The sequence below is a fragment of the Chrysemys picta genome, unplaced genomic scaffold (genome assembly GCF_011386835.1).
Source record: "Chrysemys picta bellii isolate R12L10 unplaced genomic scaffold, ASM1138683v2 scaf272, whole genome shotgun sequence".
Lineage (NCBI taxonomy): Eukaryota > Metazoa > Chordata > Testudines > Emydidae > Chrysemys > Chrysemys picta.
In genome coordinates, this window is record NW_027052979.1 from 26,007 (window position 1) to 41,310 (window position 15,304).

At 49.4% G+C, this 15,304-nt stretch overlaps 1 long non-coding RNA gene across 1 annotated transcript; it reads right to left on the bottom strand.

The window, feature by feature from the left end:
* Window positions 1-12,320: 12,320 nt before the first annotated feature.
* LOC135978469 (uncharacterized) lies at window positions 12,321-14,574 on the bottom strand. The gene is made up of 2 exons (XR_010595888.1): window positions 14,323-14,574; window positions 12,321-12,498 (listed from the first exon to the last, which is right to left on the bottom strand). It is a non-coding gene; the product is annotated as an uncharacterized LOC135978469 (long non-coding RNA).
* Window positions 14,575-15,304: the final 730 nt, after the last annotated feature.

Here is a 15,304-nt window from a genome sequence, read left to right on the forward strand (position 1 = left end):
CCCTTCCCATGATCCATCGGCTCTTTGCACCTTCCGACAGTATTCCAGGCCCTTCTGGAGCATCTCGCTAGAGAAAGGAATGTAAGTATTTTCTTTACAGTTGCAAATATCCAATCAGGCCAGGTTTATTTTGGTATCTAAATCCAGATCTGGGTATTTGACTTTAGGCACTTGGATTTGAATATTTTGGCCTGAACAAGTAGACAGAGTGTGTGTAAGAACATCAGCAGGTCCTGCCTTGGCTCACCAGGCCCTGTGGCCAATGTCCTTTATGCCACACTCCACCCATCTTCTCAGCACAAAACTTGACACTTGAGAGGCCGCCTCTCTCCCACCTGGTGCTGCAGCCTGTACAGGCCTTGGGAGTATTGAGCAGACATATCCTCCAGATAAAATTGGGGTGGGCCCATGTTAGGGTGTTCTCCCATTTTTAGCCTGAGGATTTGCCAGCTCCAAACTCTTGGAGACTGTATCTGCTGCAGAATCACATGGGAGAGAGGCAGACTCTCAGGTAGACAGAATCCAAAGCAGGTCAGGCTTATTAGGGCAAAACTAGCACCTTGAATTTCACTTGGAAATCAGCTGGCATCCAGTGCAAGACACAGGACCTGATGTCAAGTGCAAGAACAAGGGCAACATATGAAGTTGGACACAGACTGGCTAACCTAGTGAGGAGGGCTTTAAACTAGGTTCAACGGGGACAGGTGAGCAAAGCCCACAGGTAAGTGGAGAACATGGAGACCTGGGAGATGGGTCGGAAATAGGAGGGAGTGTGAGCTATAATGGCAGAGAGAAAAGGGGGTCAGGGCAAAACTGGAAGGCAAGATCAAACCAGTATCTTAGATGCCTATATACAAATGCGAGAAGTATGGGTAATAAGCAGGAAGAACTGGAAGTGCTAATAAATAAATACAACTATGACCTTGTTGGCATCACCAAAACTTGGTGGGATAATACACATGATTGGAATGTTGGTGTGGATGGGTACAGCTTGCTCAGGAAGGATAGACAGGGGGAAAAGGGAGGAGGTGTTGCCTTATATATTAAAAATGTACACACTTGGACTGAGGTGGAGATGGACATAGGAGACGGAAGTGTTGAGAGTCTCTGGTTTAGAGTAAAAGGGGTAAAAACAAGGGGGATGTCATGCTAGGAGTCTACTACAGGCCACCTAACCAGGTGGAAGAGGTGGATGAGGCTTTTTTTAGACAACTAAATACACAGCAGGGCACAGACTGTCCAATAAGTTCTTGGACTGCATTGCAGACAACTTTTAATTTCAGAAGGTTGAAAAAGCTACTGTGGGGAAGCTGTTCTAGATTTGATTTTAACAAATAGGGAGGAACTTGTTGAGAATTTGAAAGTGGAAGGCAGCTTGGGTGAAAGTGATCATGAAATCATAGAGTTCACAATTCTAAGGAAGGGTAGAAGGGAGTACAGCAAAATAGAGACAATGGATTTCAGGAAGGCGGATTTTGGTAAGCTCAGAGAGCTGATAGGTAAGGTCCCATGGGAATCAAGACTGAGGGGAAAAACAACTGAGGAGAGTTGGCAGTTTTTCAAAGGGACACTATTAAGGGCCCAAAAGCAAGCTATTCCGCTGGGGAGGAAAGATAGAAAATGTGGCAAAAGACCACCTCGGCTTAACCACGAGATCTTGCATGATCTAAAAAATAAAAAGCGTCATAAAAAATGGAAACTAGGACAAATTACAAAGGATGAATATAGGCAAACAACACAGGAATGCAGGGGCAAGATTAGAAAGGCAAAGGCACAAAATGAGCTCAAACTAGCTACAGGAATAAAAGGAAACAAGAAGACTTTTTATCAATACATTAGAAGCAAGAGGAAGACCAAAGACAGGGTAGGCCCACTGCTCAGTGAGGGGGGAGAAACAGTAACAGGAAACTTGGAAATGGCAGAGATGCTTAATGACTTCTTTGTTTCGGTCTTCACAGAGAAGTCTGAAGGAAGGCTTAACATAGTGAATGCTAATGGGAAGGGGGTAGGATTAGAAGATAAAATAAAAAAAGAACAAGTTAAAAATCACTTAGAAAAGTTAGATGCTTGCAAGTCACCAGGGCCTGATGAAATGCATCCTAGAATACTCAAGGAGCTAATAGAGGAGGTGTCTGAGCCTCTAGCTATTATCTTTGGAAAATCATGGGAGACAGGAGAGATTCCAGAAGACTGGAAAAGGGCAAATATAGTGCCCATCTATAAAAAGGGAAATAAAAACAACCCATGAAACTACAGACCAGTTAGTTTAACTTCTGTGCCAGGGAAAAAATGGAGCAAGTGGTTAAGGAAATCATCTGCAAACACTTGGAAGGTGGAAAGGTGATAGGGAACAGCAAGCATGGATTTGTAAAGAACAAATCATGTCAAACCAATCTGATAACTTTCTTTGATAGGATAATGAGTCTTGTGGATAAGGGAGAAATGGTGGATGTGGTATACCTAGACTTTAGTAAGGCATTTGATACGGTCTCGCATGATATTCTTATCGACAAACTAGGCAAATAGAACTTAGATGGGGCTACTATAAGATGGGTGCATAACTGGCTGGATAACCGTACTCAGAGAGTAGTTATTAATGGTTCCCAATCCTGCTGGAAAGGTATAACAAGTGGGGTTCCGCAGGGGTCTGTTTTGAGACCGGCTCTGTTCAATATCTTCATCAACAACTTAGATATTGGCATAGAAAGTACGCTTATTAAGTTTGCAGACGATACCAAACTGGGAAGGATTGCAACTGCTTTGGAGGATAGGGTCATAATTCAACATGATGTGGACAAATTGGAGAAATGGTCTGAGGTAAACAGGATGAAGTTTAATAAAGACAAATGCAAAATGCTCCACTTAGGAAGGAACAATCAGTTTCACACATAGGGCAGGTCCCCACTTAGTCCGGACTTCGGACTAAGGTACGCAAATTCAGCTACGTTAATAACGTAGCTGAATTCGAAGTACCTTAGTCCGGACTTACCGCGGTCCAGACGCGGCCGGAAGTCTCCGCCCGTCGACGCCGCGTACTCCTCTCGGCGAGCTGGAGTACCGGCGCCGACTGTGAGCACTTCCGGGATCGATCCGGGATCGATTTATCGCGTCTTAACCAGACGCGATAAATCGATCACAGAACATCGATGGCGTGCCGCCGGACTAGCCGGTAAGTGAAGACTAGGCCATACAGAATGGGAAGAGACTGTCTAGGAAGGAGTACGGCAGAAAGGGATCTAGGGGTTATAGTGGACCACAAGCTAAATATGAGTCAACAGTGTGATGCTGTTGCAGAAAAAACAAACATGATTCTGGGATGCATTAACAGGTGTGTTGTGAGCAAGACACAAGAAGTCATTCTTCCACTATACTCTGCACTGGCTAGGCCTCAACTGGAGTATTGTGTCCAGTTCTGGGCACCGCATTTCAAGAAAGATATGAAGAAATTGGAGAGGGTCGAGAGAAGAGCAACAAGAATGATTAAAGGTCTTGAGAACATGACCTATGAAGGAAGGCTGAAAGAATTGGGTTTGTTTAGTTTGGAAAAGAGAAGACTGAGAGGGGACATGATAGCAGTTTTCAGGTATCTAAAAGGGTGTCAGAAGGAGGAGGGAGAAAACTTGTTCACCTTAGCCTCTAAGGATAGAACAAGAAGCAATGGGCTTAAACTGCAGCAAGGGAGGTTTAGGTTGGACATTAGGAAAAAGTTCCTAACTGTCAGGTTAAACACTGGAATAAACTGCCTAGGGAGGTTGTGGAATCTCCATCTCTGGAGATATTTAAGAGTAGATTAGATAAATGCCTATCAGGGATGGTGACAGTATTTGGACCTGCCATGAGAGCAGAAGACTGGACTCGATGACCTCTCGAGGTCCCTTCCAGTCCTAGAATCTATAAGTAAATACACTGAGAGTAGTGACCCAGCATTTCTGTGGGCAGATTTGCATCTGACTTGCAGCAGAAGTATATCAGAGAGATAATATTGCATGGGTCCATGATTATACTTTAATCTGGTATATTTCTTTAAATGACTCTGTTTCGGAGATGCATGCTGTTGTGTTTAGCTTGCACCTGAAGTGTGTTCGTTTACCAGCTCCAGTTCTTATACAAGTTGGTTTATCATTTGCTCTACTGGGATTTAGGAAGAATAGTTTCCTCTATGTGTCGCACTACACAACTGATCAGGTGCACTGGGGGAGGCTTCATCTTCCTGGTCTGACACAGGTGCAAGATCTCAGACCACCTGGTTCACTGGTCCAACCAGGTAGAGCAAACTCTACCTGTGCTTCTAGAGCTGAGGGAATAATGGATTTTTGGGTTCCGAGGCTGAACTGGAAAAATAAAAAAAAAATTGGTTCATTTCGAACCAAAACTGAATTTTTTTGGTGACTAAACAAATTTTTAAAAAAATTCATTCAGCTCAAAATGAACCATTGTGAATGTCAAACCGAAACCAACATTTCCTAAATGAAATGTCAAAACACAATGACCTTTTGAAAATGAAATGATGAGTCCAAATATTTCAATTTTTTTTTTCAAAACAAACAGTTTTGATATTTCCTAATTTTTTGTTTGCGGCATTGTTTTGTTTTGGTGAAACTATTTGCTGACTTTGCCCCAAATTCATGACTAGTTTTGATGCCCCCCAAAATCCATTTGTTTGCAAATTTACTCTTCACCCAATAAATTCAACCAGCTCTATTATTTTCACAAGCTTATTTGCATTAATATCAGCAGGCTTCACTGTACTGAGCTCCCCAGGGTGCAAATTCTCTCCCAGGGACAATAAACTCTGAATTGAAGGTTTCAGTCATCTCAGTTTAACACTTCCCCTCCCTCTCTCTTCTCTTCCCCAGTAACTGATCTCCTAGGCCCCATGCTCCGGAATTTCTCCTGGAAGTGTTTCAGCGCCTGCATGACTGACGAAGTGCGCTCCACATAGCTGTAGTCTACCATAATGTCAGCTGCAAAACATGAAGAGGAGAGACAATGGCACCATTCTGCCCAGTCAAGAGGGGTAGCCAGCCATAGCATGAGGAAACAGCGGAGGCAAGATATGCTATAACCCAGATGGCTGTTGAACGGTATCTGGTTAAATGGACCCACTTTACATTTTTCAAAATGTTGCGTGGATTTTTTTAATTGCTTAAAAATGTTTTTCTTTGATCATTTTTCCTTTTCCCATCTTTTCTGGACCAGAGACCCCTAAAGCAGGGAAAGGGGACAGGGAGCGACTCTTGCTGAGGGGGAGAGGTATGGGGGAGATTTATCCCAAGGCTAGTGATCCAGGTGGAAGGGAAGCCCCCCAGAGAGGTGGCAGCGATCAAAAGGGGAGACACACCTAAGGAGGAGCGGAGAGGAGAGGGGCTTGGCTAAGTGCATATGAGAAGAGAGACCTCAGGGTAGTGACCATAAGTGGGGGAGGAGATCCTGGGGGAAGAGGAGGAGAGAGACCTCTCATGAAGGCGCCTGGGGGAGAATAAAACAGAAAGAAGCAGAGGAGTGGGCTGGCAGAGAGAGGGAAAGGGGGACAGTGACACAAGGGAGAAAAGTAGTCAGAAAGAAAACGAACTGGAAAATAGTGAGAGGAACAAGGAACAGCCAGACCGGATCAGACACACTGTCCATCCAGCCCAGTGTCCTGTCTCCAGCAGGGACCAGCACCAGGGCCTTCAAAAGGACCCTGCACAGGCAGATATGGGATAACCTACCCCTATAGACGTCTCATCCTGGTCTCCAATAGCTAGAGATTAAGCCCTGGAGCCAGATGTTTTATCTCCCTTTTAATACTCTTTTACGGTTTACTCATTAACAGTTATAATCCTGGATATTCGGGATCGCCATACAAAAATCCAATCTGTCTTTGATTCATGTTATGTTCTGGGCCACAACAGCATCCAGTGGCAGTAAGTTCCACAGTCTAATTACATGTTGTGTGAAAAAGTATTTCCTTTCATTACTAAGGCTACGACTTTGTCATGGAGATCGCGGAAATCACAGAATCAGTGACTTCCAAAGACCTCCGTGACTTCAGCCTGCCGAGGCTGGGAGCTGCAGGGTCCCACTGTTGCCTGCGGCAGCCGGGAGCTGTGGGGTATCCTGAGCTCTGAGCCACCATAGGTGGCCGGGGGGACCCCGCAGCTCCCAGCGGCAGGCGGAGGAGGGCCCTGGAGCTATGAGCCCCCACCTCAGAGACAGGTCACCGGCTTCCATGAATTTTTCTTTATTGCCTGTGACCTGTCCTGTGACTTTTACTAAAAATATCCAGGACAAAATCTTAGCTTTATTCATTACTTTTGAATTTTCTGCCTTTCATTGTCATTGAATATCCCCTTGTTCTTGTGTTATGAGGTACAGAGAACGGAAGTGTCCATGCTAACCTCTCTAGACCAGTCATTAATAGAGTCAGAGACTTTTGCCTAGCAGTACAGTACCCATAGAGGGGCAGCACTCACACCTCATGTCCGTAGCCCCTCCCGGGGCTATATGGGGAGCACCACCCCAGCCCCACTCAGTTCCCTTGCACTCAACATCCAGGGAAAGACTCCGATGCAGCAGGAATGGAGGCTGCTTCGTGGAATACACGTCTGCCTCACATCTCAAAGAACCACCGATACCGTAAGTAACCATTTCTTCTTCTTCACATGGATGCAGGCGCGTGTTCCAGGTAGGTGACTTGCAAGCAGAAACCCTTGTAGGAGGTGGGGCTCAGAGTCTATCGGAGTAGGCACTGCAGGACTGCTCTTCCGAGATTAATATCTGCTCTGGAAAATGCAGTGATAACATAATGGTCTGCAAATGTATGGCTGGATGACCAAGTGGCCGCCCTGCAAATGTCTAATATAGAAATGTCATTGAGGACTGCTACCAACGTTGCCTGTGCTCTCGCCAAATGAACCCATAGCTGCTGAGGAGGTGTAGCCAAAGTTATCTCATATGCAGACCTGATACAAGATGTTTTCCATCTAGTGATGGCCTGTGCAGAGACCCCTTGTCCCTTCATGCGGTCCACATATGACACAAACAGGCGAAGCGAAGCACAGAACGGTTCCATCCCGTTCAGGTAACAGGCTAGACCCCATGTAATGTCTAACATATGGAGATGAAGCTCCTCCAGGGGGGAATATGGCTTAAAGAAGAACACAGGCAAGTACAACACCTGGTTCAAATGAAACTGAGAGACCACTTTGGATAAGAACTTTGGGTCTGGCCGAAGCATTATCTTGTCCTTCGAGAACTGCATGTAATGAGGCCCAGCCACCTGGGCCTGCAACTCACCCACCCGCCTTGCATCCACTCACTGTTTCCTGAGACAGAAGGCGCAGTGAACAGGATGCAAGAGGCTCAAATGGAGTCCTCATTAGAGGCACTAAGACAGTGGGACCGGCTCTCAGACCAGAGGATGCAGGTGGAGAAGTCCTTTCAGAAATCTCGTCACCATGGTGCTGGAAAAAAACTGATTTCCTTTGGATAGGAGGATGCAATGCTGATATTGCTGCCAAGTGCATTCTCGGAGAACTGGGGGCCAAGATCAATTTCTGAAGGTGTATTAGGTACTCTAAGATGTCCTGGATGGAAGCTTCCGCCGGATGGGTCCCACAGGCCAAGGACCACACCAAAAACTTCTTCCACTTTGCTAAGTTCGTCGTCCTAGTGGACAACTTCCTATTGTTAAGTAGGACGTGTTGGACAGTCTCCAAGCAACACTCTTCTTCTTCATTCATCCATGCAGCAGCCATGCCATAAGGTGCAGGGAGCTGATGACCGATGCAGCATGAGGCCATGGTCCTGTGCGAGGAGGTCGGGATGGAGAGGAAGTGATACAGGAGGCTGAACTGACAGAGCAAGGAGTTCCGAGGACAAGCACTATCTTGGCAACACAGGAGTGATCAGGATGAGCCTGGCTCGATCTGCCTCGTGTTTGGTCATGACCTGAGGAATGATTGGGATAGGAGGAAAGGCACACAGCAGGGTCGAATGCCAGCTGCAGAGGAAGACAGCAGAGAGGGAGCTCGGGCTGAGTCCCCCGACAGCAGAATAGACGATACTTCCTGCTTTCCCTCATCGAAAATGGGTCAATTGTGGGGATGCCAAACGTTGCGAAGATGATCCAAAGGGCACTTGCCTTCAGTGACAACTCGTGACTCAGGGAGACGGTCCTGCTGAGATGGTCGGCAAGACGATTCTGCATGCCTGGTAAGTGGGCAGCTACCAGGGTGATGTCCTCTTAATACAGAACTGCCACAGGTGGATCACCTCTAGGCAGAGTAATCTGGAGTGGCCTCCCCCTTGTTTGTTCACATAGTACATCGCGGTGGTATTGTTGGTGAGTATGTGAACTGCTGAATGCCTGATACAGTCCCAGAAGGCACGACATCCATTGTGCATGGCCCGAAGTTCCAGCACATTGATATGGAGTGAGGCTTCCTGTTCTGTCCACAGGCCCTGCACTTCAGTGAGTCTAGATGCGCCCCCCAAACCAGAAGGCAGGTGTCGATGAACATTGTCTTGGTTGGAGAGAGCTGAATGAACAAGTCTCCTTGACATGCATTGCGCAGAGATGTCCACCAGCACCAGGAGTCCAGGACTAATGGTGGGAGGTGCACCAATCTGTCCAGGGAGTACAGGGCAGGGCCATAACCATCCCAAGCTACATGTGAAGGGGGCAAAGGTGCAGACTGGTGACCTGGACCCCCCGTGTACAAGCGGACAGGCTCAGGCACACTCAGACAGTTTTGGAGGGCTGAAATTGCAGACTGAGGAAAAGCTGTCGAATTGCCTTGAAGCAGTCAGTCGGTAGGGATGCTCTCAACCTCATGGAATCTTACAGTGCTGCAATGAACTCGATTTTTTGAGCGGGAACCAAGGTTGACTTTTTGGTGTTTAAAATGATTCCAAGATGGTTGAGCAAATGCAATATAGTGTTGACTTGTGCAAGAACCTCCTCTCTGGAGCCACCCTTCAGCAACCAGATATTGAGGTACGGGAAGATGTGGATTCCTTTCCTCCTGAGATATGACCACTGCCATGCATTTGGTGAAAACTCTGGGGGCAGAAGAAAGGTCAAAAGGGAGAACTGTGCATTGAAAATGGCATTCTCCTACCAGGAAACGAAGAAACTTCCCATGACTCAGTAGAATCGCCACATGGAAATAAGCGTCCTGAAGGTCCAGAGCAGCAAACCAGTCGTTCTGAGACAGTGCAGGGAGGACAGCCGATAGAGTGACCATATGGAACCTCATGTACTTGATGAATTTCTTGAGGCCGTGAAGGTTGAGGATGGGTCTCATCCTGCCCTAGGATTTTGGTATCAGGAAGTACCGGGAGTAAAAGCTGTGCCCCAGTATTCTGGGAAGACTTCCTCCACCACTGCCAACGTCAAGAGAGAGCTGACCTGCTCAATGAGCAGTGTCTCGTGAGAGGGTCCCTGAAGAGGGATGGGGAGATTGGATGCGGAGGAGACGTGGAGAGAAACTGGATGGAGTAGCCTGATCTAAGAGTGTCTAGGACCCACCTGTTGCAGATGATCGAGACCCAGGCATTGTAAAAATGAACCTGCCTGTCCCCAAAGGAATGGAAGTACAACAAGGGCAGAAGAACAGCAACTGGAATGGTGCTCTGGACCAAGGAGTCAAAATGGGATCTTAGCAGGCACCAGAGGAGGGCGAGGGGATCGGCCGAGCCCCAAACTTGAGTGTTTCCTTTTCCTGGGATAGTCTTGCTGTCTCGGACGAAAGGGCTGCACGAAGGGATGCTGTGGCCTATACTGTTGTTGTTGCCATGCCCCATAATGGAATCTCTGCCTGAGCAGCGTGTACACCCAGAAGGATCTTAAGGTAATCCAGAAATCCTTAAAGGAATGCAGGGTGTCATCTCTCTTATCTGAAAACAAGGTCTAGTTAGCAAGGACATACAAAGTGATCCCTGAGTTTTCATAGAATATCACAGGGTTAGAAGGGACCTCAGGAGGTCATCTAGTCCAACCCCCTGCTCAAAGCAGGGCCAATCCCCAGACAGACTTTTGCCCCAGATCCTTAAATGGCCCCCTCAAGGATTGAACTAACAACTCTGGGTTTAGTAGGCCAATGCTCAAACCACTGAGCTACCTCGCCCCCCAGGAGGCCTGCATCATAGTAACCGCAGAGGCCATCATCCTGGCCAAAGTGTCTGTAATGTCCAGGGCAGACTGCAGTGACGTCTTGGCCACAAAGCAGCCCTTGGCAACTGTGGCACTCTGTGCCTCAAAGCAGCACCCTGGAACCCCCATAGCCACCCTGTCATTTGGTATATTTCATACAAAGTTTGACGCTGTATGGAATAGGGGAGAACATTAATAATACTGTTGACACCAATGTTATAAAACTGCAATGAGTCTAACCAGATATGCCATGTGAGGTATCTGCGGAAATGTTATAATTTGCCAAGTATGATATAGATTCATAGATTCTAGGACTGGAAGGGACCTCGAGAGGTCATCGAGTCCAGTCCCCTGCCCTCATGGCAAGACCAAATACTGTCTAGACCATCCCTGATAGACATCTAACCTACTCTTAAATATCTCCAGAGATGGAGATTCCACAACCTCCCTAGGCAATTTATTCCAGTGTTTAACCACCCTGACAGTCAGGAACTTTTTCCTAATGTCCAACCTAAACCTCCCTTGCTGCAGTTTAAGCCCATTGCTTCTTGTTCTATCCTTAGAGACTAAGGTGAACAAGTTTTCTCCCTCCTCCTTATAACATACTGGCTATTCCCTATCACCTTTCCACCTTCCAAGTGTTTGGAGATGATTTCCTTAACCACTTGCTCCATTATCTTCCCTGGCACAGAAGTTAAACTAACTGGTCTGTAGTTTCATGGGTTGTTTTTATTTCCCTTTTTATAGATGGGCACTATATTTGCCCTTTTCCAGTCTTCTAGAATCTCTCCCGTCTCCCATGATTTTCCAAAGATAATAGCTAGAGGCTCAGATACCTCCTCTATTAGCTCCTTGAGTATTCTAGGATGCATTTCATCAGGCCCTGGTGACTTGCAGGCATCCAACTTTTCTAAGTGATTTTTAACTTGTTCTTTTTCTATTCTTGTTTATATGTTCGTATCACCTTTGTATTATGAGTTTAAGGGTAGGTCTATACTTACTTCCTGGTCCGGCGGTAAGCAATCGATCTTCTGGGATCGATCCTGGAAGTGCTCGCCGTCGACGCCGGTACTCCAGCTCGGCGAGAGGAGTACGCGGCATCGACGGGGGAGCCTCCCTGCCTGCCACGTTTGGACCCGCGGTATGTTCGAACTAAGGTACTTCAACTTCAGCTACATTATTCACGTAGCTGAAGTTGCGTATCTTAGTTTAAAGTGGGGGGTTAGTGTGGACCAGGCCATAGATATGTGGGGTATATCTGTATTTCCAAGCTAGTGCTGTGTTTCTGGGTGACCCCCAGACAGATTGGCATCAGCATTGCCTAGCCTGTTCGATGGCCCATCAGGGGTCATCAGCTGTACAAAGAATCCATTGAAAGGAACCAGGGAAGATACCTTATGAGTCAGCAAGGCATGTGGTATGCCTGCGGACAGAGAATTCTAAGGCTTTTCCATGCCATGTGCAGGGCAGCTTGTGTTTGGGATAAAGGAAGTACAAGCCACATGGCAAAGGATATAAAAGGCAGCTGCATCTTCTTCATTTTGTCTTCATTTCTGCTTCTTACCTCTGGAGTGACTCTTCTACAAACTGAAGCTCCGAACAAAGGATTGCATGACCCATCCAAGCTGTGGATGTGTTCCAGAGGGACTTTCAAGCCAGCAAACTCACCAATACTGCTAAGAACCTGATATATGGACTTTGAAGTCTTTGTATGTATGTGACTGTTTTACCATTTAACAATTCTCTTCTTGTTCTGGCTTTTGTCTTTATAATAAACCTTTATTTTTAGATGCTAACGGACTATCTGGCAGCGTGGTATTTTGACTTGGTAAAATGGCTGACCCTTTGGGGTCAGGAGAACATTTTGTATAGTGAGCAGAATTTTTAAATAACTTCACACTATACCAGACCTAGGTGCTGATTGAGAGCCAGAGAACTGGTGATGTCTAGTTTACCTAGATTTCTGGCTTGGGGCTTGCGCCGGTTCTGGTGTGCATTGTGAAGAGGAACCCCCAGGTATTGACCATGGCCCTGGTTGCAGCCAATACCACCCGGTAGAGGGGCTACATAAGAGGGGGAAATCTCTTCAGTGACAGAGGGGAAACGAGCCACGTTATGAGCTTAAAATGCTTCCAGACAGAAATTGAACCAACCAAACAGAAGAGAATCACTAGCCACAAGGTTACACGACATTCGTTTAGAAGAGGGAGCAAAGGGCAGCGGAAGAGCGAACTGGAGGGAACTAACAGACGTTCTTAAATTGTATTTGGCTGCTGCTGCTGCTGTGCCACCGATGTGCCAGGCCGGTGGGAGGCGCTTTCTTAATCCGAGTCAGAACTGCTGCTCGACCCACTTCCATGCTGAAAGGGACAAGGATTGACGTGTATTAGATACCGTGAGAATAGCCCTCTCCCACGGCTGTCTGCATTCACAGCAGTTACCGTCCCGCAGCCTGTGTCACAAGACGGGAGCTGGCCCTGGTGCCTGGCCAGCTACACTCCGGCTGCTCCCGTGTCAGCTGTACGTGGTGCCCTTCACTTCCTGACCCGACATTGGCATCATTTTCCGGTGGCTCCTGGGAGGGACGGCCGGGGCTAGTAACTGGTTTCTCTGCTCGCCCATAGCACAGAGCTAGGGGTGATGATGGCAGCTCTCCTAGCCAGGCCTGCAGCAGGCATGGGGGGAGCCAGGACTGCTCAGGCATTGAGGAATGGGCAGGGGAGTGGAGATGGAAAATTCGACCTTCGAGGGAAGCACAAGCCCACGAGCTACCCTTCAGGAACAGCCCTGGCAGGCTTGGGGACTCCCGGCCAGGCTGAGCCAGCAGGAAGGAGGCGGGAGGGCTGCAGCCCTGGCCCCCGAGCATGCCCAGTGTGATGAGAAGGCCCTGGGCACAGAGAAATCAGTGGCCAGGCCCAGCAGGACGGGCACCACACAACGCTAAACAACGAGCTCACTGCACAATATTGGTTGCCAACCAGGACGCTGCTTCACCTTGGAAAGGAATCGCCCGGCAGAGATGGGCTGCGCAGGAAGACACTGAAACGGCCCGACCTGCAACCCCTGGCACTGCGCGGGGAGGCCGGGCTTTGAGTCCAGTTCTCAGCCCCGAACCTCTGCACCAGCCAATGCTGCTGGGCTTCTCGACACCCGCCAGGTGATTCCAGGGGCAGGTCCCCGCTCCTGAGCCCAGCCAAGTAGAATTGCCACTAACTGCACCACAGCAACCCCAGGGGCTGCGGCAGCACGTGCGGTACTACGTCCCCAGCAGGACGCTAAGGCCCCGCCCGGCGAAGACGTGTACACGTGCCTGACGGTACCTCAGACTGAGCATCACTGATTTCCAGGTGCTGCTTACGAGCTAACGCTGAGCATGTGCACACGCTGTGCAGACTCGGGGCCTCAGGCAGGGAGTCAGTCCCTGCAAGGGCTTCCAGCGCCGGGCTCTGTGGCAGAGGGACATTCTGGCTGGATGATGGGTTTGTACAAAGGCGTCACACCCAGTAAGCTGGGTTGGTTTGTTGCAGCCACGTGTCCCTGTACATGAGTGAGGCTGGCCACAGAATGCAGGTGGGCGCAGCACTGGCCAACGTGCTGGAGAGGTCCCTGGGAATCCAGCCTGCCTTTGTGAGGTGTGTCAAGGTGCCACGTCATGGCCCTGACATTCTGTGCTGAGCTGAGTTCTCCGTCCCACCCGAGTGCCCTGAGCTGTGGCTGCGTGCTAGTCCTGCTCCCTCTGTTTCATTTCCTGACACTGACTCTAGGAACACCTGGGTTCCCAGCAGAGCTGGGCCGGTCCTGCACCGGTTTGGCTGCACAAGGTGCGATGCAGCAGCCTGTAGGCGCAGGCGGGTTTGGTTTGAGGTTTGAATACATTAACCAGTGATGCCCTGGCCAGTACAAACCCTAATCCGGAATCCAGGGACCTGGTGAAAACAGCCGACTCTTAAGGGGAAAAGAAAATGTTTCCAGGGACTGGTGTAATGTCCCCTGGCTGCAGGGAGCAGAGAGGGTGGGTTCTGATGTCCCCAGAGCCCCATGTACGGGTTGGGAACAGAGCAGTCCCTAACCCAGCTAAGCCTTGGGCTGTGGGCCCTGCACAGCATCCCAGCACAGGGCTGACGCTAATGGTGCATCTTCTTCTGCAACGTGGCCCCCACACCCCAGTGACCAGGGCTCTGTACCTTGTGTCCATGGCGACCATGGCCATGTTTCTAATGTTTGTGATGATGCCCATGAGGTCCACCTGGGGGATGACACCCAGGATGGTGAGGGCATCCAGGTCCATGCGGGTGGTGTCCATGCGGGTGGTGTCCAGGGGGATGAGACCCACCAGGCCCAGGGCATACAGGAGGGGGAGGAGGACAGACAACAGGGGAGCAAGGACTCGGGTGAGGGTGGCAATGTGGCGTGTTTGGTGGTGGTCTCCCACCAGGGGGTCCTACCAGACAAAGGGAAAGCAGAGGTGACGTGTTAGAGCCCATGGCAAGGCCCCTTCACCCTTCCTCCTCCCCGGGTTTCCCTGCAGTGCGGGCAATGCTGACACACCACTGGCCCCAAGCATGGTTTCCCTGTGCTGGAGGCTCCCAGGCTCCTCTCGCACGGCCTCCATCCTCCCAGTCTGCAGTGCCGCTTGGATGCTGCCTGCAGGAACTGGTCTCCCCTGGCTTCCCTTGGCTCACTGTATTGCCACCCGGAGGGATCCGCATTGTTAGCAGCGGGGAACCCCAGGTGATACCCCCTGGCACTGTGTATTCGAAGGGAAATGCCCCCAGGAAGGCAGGGAACAATGACCTAGTCCATGGTGCAGTCGCTTCGGACAGACGACTCCCGCTGAGTAGGGCATTGCCTGATTTCAGTGGCCTGCCAGCTCCGGAGTAAGGGGGCTGGGGTAGGGTTACCATATTTAAAAATTAAAAAAAGAGGACACTCCATGGGGCCCTGGCCCCACCCCTTCCCCGCCCCCGGCCCGCCCCAACTCCGCCTCTTCCCCACCCCAACTCCGCCCAGTCCCCTGAGTGCCCCGCATTCCCCCTCCTCCCTCCCAGCCACGCGAAACAGCTGCCCGAGCGCTACCGGCTTCACGGTTTGCCGGGCAGCCCCCAGACCTCCAGACCCTGCGCCCCTGGCCGGGCACTTCCCCTCCCTGGCTCCGGCTGCGCTGGG